This window comes from Alexandromys fortis, unplaced genomic scaffold (assembly GCF_014885135.2).
Source record: "Alexandromys fortis isolate MF-2015 unplaced genomic scaffold, M_Fortis_MF-2015_v1.1 scaffold_200, whole genome shotgun sequence".
NCBI lineage: Eukaryota > Metazoa > Chordata > Mammalia > Rodentia > Cricetidae > Alexandromys > Alexandromys fortis.
This window is the reverse complement of record NW_026068148.1, coordinates 2,513,919-2,517,949: the sequence shown is the minus strand read 5'-3', so window position 1 is coordinate 2,517,949 and position 4,031 is coordinate 2,513,919.

The window sequence follows — 4,031 nt, the reverse complement described above, 5'->3', positions numbered from 1 at the left end:
ATTAAATCAAGCAGTTTTTTTCACTCCCAAGTGACCTGTGCACTGCTTCTCATAGTACCCTCTGGTATAACCATCCACAAAGCAAAAAGCATGAGCTAGGAGTTCCCATCCTATGCCAGTACAATGTCTATTTGACCTTCTTCAGGGCTGTAGATTCTACTGGAGTAGATGATTACAAATCTCCTGCAAAAGAGGAATCCATTCTATCTGAACAACTGGGCCACCAAATAGCTCTTAAACCTGTCATTCAGGGATGCTATTACTAGACATGCATGGCAAGACAAACAAAACGCAAATTCCCAAGTCACATGGCTTCACTTAACGCTCGTAATGGAGACTGCACACTGTTGTCTTTGATTCTTGTAGAAGCCACCGCTAAGGCCTGTGCCATAGGGTTACAATGCCCTTACGAATCCCTGGAATTCCCTTGGATGTTTGCAGTAGAGAGAGTATTGGGAAATATTTGCACTACTCACACTAGCACTGTTCCTCAAAAAGATGGGCTTTTCAGGGCTGGACAGATAAATCAGTGGTAAAGAGTGTGCCCCAGCACCGATGTTTAGTGGCTTACAACTTCCCAATGCCTGTAACTCCAGCTCAATGGGATCAGCTACCTCTAGCCTCTGTAAGTGTCTGCACGCATGTGCTTGTACGTGTGCACAGGCGTGCATATGTGCATACATGTGCATGCATGCGCGCGCACACACACAAAACTTTTCTTTTTCCATAGGGTTTCCCGCTCTTTCCAGTTCATGCCACTCTCTTTATATTCTGCCAGGCTATGCTTCTGCTAGGCTATGCTTAAGTGGGCACTAGTATGTTCCTTCCAGCGATCTGGTCAGGTCCCTTTTATGTCTTATGCTGAAACCCATAATGTGTATGTACCATTATGGATTATTCCAGAACACCACTTAGGAGGAAATCCAGAATCCACAGAAAGTGACACAAAAATTTCCCGTTTTGAATTCACCTGATAGTCACTCAGTGGCCACCACCCAGCAGCTTTCTCTCTGTTCAAATGGCATTTCCAGAATGGCTGTGCTTCCTGTCTCAAAATAGCCACAACTGAATTGTGCCTCTTTGCCTTTCCTAGGTAGCAGGGGATTCATAAAGTTACCCCGGTTTCCCTTTCCTTATCATTTTACCTTTGTTATTCCTTCTCTCCTGCCCCACGAAGGGGTTTTTGCCTGCTATGGGATTAGCATTCCACAAGGAATCTTGTGTACTTTCATTTGGGGCCCAAAGGCAGCTTCTTGGAGCAAATGGCCGAGACCGTGTTCTCTCTTATCTTTCCCTCTGTCTTGGCGCCAGGAAGGGCCATATGCTTCTCAGAGGGCAGACTCACAGGAAGGAACACAACTTTCAGTTTCCAAATATCTCTGCATGTCCACAAACCTTATTCTTTTTTTTAATTATTTTTATTTATTTATTTAATTTATTTATTAAAGATTTCTGTCTCTTCCCCACCGCCGCCTCCCATTTCCCTCCCCTCCCCCAATCAAGTCCCCCCCAGCCCAAAGAGCAATCAGGGTTCCCTGCCCTGTGGGAAGTCCAAGGACCACCCACCTCCATCCAGGTCTAGTGAGCATCCAAACTGCCTAGGCTCCCACAAAGCAAACCTTGTTCTTGAAAGATCCTAGCAACCTTGCGTATTTCTCATAGGAAACAAGACAGCCACGTGGTGAGGATGAAGGGGGAAAACCCCAGTTTTCCTCACAAAGTGTTTTTGTGCTTCATGTGGAATAGTTTATGGCACGGACATGTTGGAGGGCCAGAAATTAAAATGCCATTTTTCTTAACATCATTCTGAGGGGGAAGCCATTTAGGAACACCCTATGACGACAAGCCACTGCTATCTCAATCCAGTCTGAAGTTTTTGCAGCAAGAACTAACTTGTATGCCCCTCCCACTTCTTAGCCCAGATTATTAATTTGTCTTCACAATTACATGATATTCATTTTGCAACTAAGCAAAGCACCATGGCTCTGAGGCCACAGGCACTCAATAAATATTGATGGATCACATTGAGCCTGACATTTGGGAGGAAAAGGCCCCAAAACGGCAGTCATTTCACCTAATGACGGCTTCCCAGTGGCTCCCAGAATAACAGGCAGTTGGGACTCCAGCAGTCACTTCGAATTGTCCTGTGAGACCCTTGGCTTATTGTAACTGTTCCAGTTATCCGTAAACACCATCTGAACAACACACTTACATGTGTGTTTAAGTATATACTATTTTTAGAATGTAATTTTAAAAAGAACGGAAGAGAACACCTCATATGTTACATCTAGAAGGGCAATAGATGCCCACTGGTGAGTTAGCAGAAGCAAGTTGAGTCATATCAGCTCCGCAGTGGGGGCGATGCTTCTTCCTGCTGGAACTTCTTGAAGCTTTGACAGGTTGTAGCTGTACTGGGCTTTTATGGCTTAGGCTGATATTGGACCCAGTGCTATGAGATCGTATGTATATTATACTGCCTTTACTTTGTGCAAATTAAGGCCTTCTTGCTGTTGCCCAGCCAAACTAAAATACAGAAAGAAATTAAGTCTGGAAGCTAAGTACGACCACCGTCCCTCTCCCCAGTCACAATTGTATTGTCGTTGCTAACACAGCCTTATTGTTCTTAACATTATAAGCAACTGGCATCCATTTGCAGTAGACAGCGATGAAATGCCACTTTATGTTTATTTTTAACACAGTCAAGTGACAACTATGATTTTTTTTTAAAAAAAACTCCTTCTTCCACTCTGAAAGGAGACTGATGGTGGAACAAATTAGCCGCCTTTTCTGACCCAGATGTGTTGGAAAAGGGAGCAAGAGCTCACAGATGCCAGGGCAGTTGACGAGCACAGACACATCAAGGCTCTTGAATGTAGAACTGTATGCAACAAACGTAGACAGCGGGCCATCCATCTCCCTCAGTGGAAATAAGTAATCAGTGGCCAGGACGAAAATCTGCAAGCACAGATCCGCACCTGCCTACAAGAAAGCATATGGTCCCCTCCCATCTCTCAGGGTGGTCCCACTTAACGAGTTCGAGATACACAATACCTGCTGAACACTATTACAGAGCTTCCATCACTGTCGGTAGCTTCAGATACCCATAGCCAACTATAGTCCAAAGGTATTAAATGGAAGATTTCAGAAATAAAGAAGTATTTGTGTTTTCTTATTTATTTCTTTTGCTTTGTGTGGTAGGGTGACACAGGAAATGCCTTTATTTAAGATTCTGGAAAATTAGTGATATGCAGCAATATACAGCTCATGACATCTTGACTAGGCACATGGCTAGACAGGCACATGACTAGGTACTAGCAAAGACCTTATCTTTGTACACAGATGGCTAGAAGCACCACCTCCTATGCCAGCATATTCTAATGATCTAGCATGAATGTCCTTTAAACCCCTTTTTTGCTTGTACTTCAAAAGTCCCTAACATGTCATAGCCAGGCTGGCTGCATAGGCCTCTAATCCCAGCATTCGGTAGGCAGACCCATCTCTGCGTTCCAGGACAGCCAGGCATACAGGAAACTCCTGACTTGACCCCCCCCCCAACTCCCATCCCTAACATGTTGCTAATTTGTGGAGACTACCTTCAGTGCAACCAAGTACTAAAGGCTATTCAGGGATACCCTTACACAGCCCCGTTCTTTGATCTGGAAAATGGGACTTCAGCACCTAGCTCAGCAACAAAGTGAAAATGAGTCTGCTACGCCAACCCTAATCCTAGGGTGGACACAGGCAGGCCTGGTCACTGTATGTGAGACTACTTCACCTTGGAGACATCACCCCCTTGGAACCAACTTCATGGGATTTAGCTCACTAGTTTCTTTTCAATCTGCACTTGGGTCCGAGACAGCCGCACGGCTGGATACCAGTTCCAGAGGATTGGCCACCAAGTCCAGGACAGAAAGCAGTATTTGTGTTTTCAATTGCATTGTGTTCAAGGCAAAATGAGGAAATCTCACCCTGTCCCACTATTCTCTTGTTCAGGATGAGTCTTTGTCCTATGTGTGTATGTATATATATTT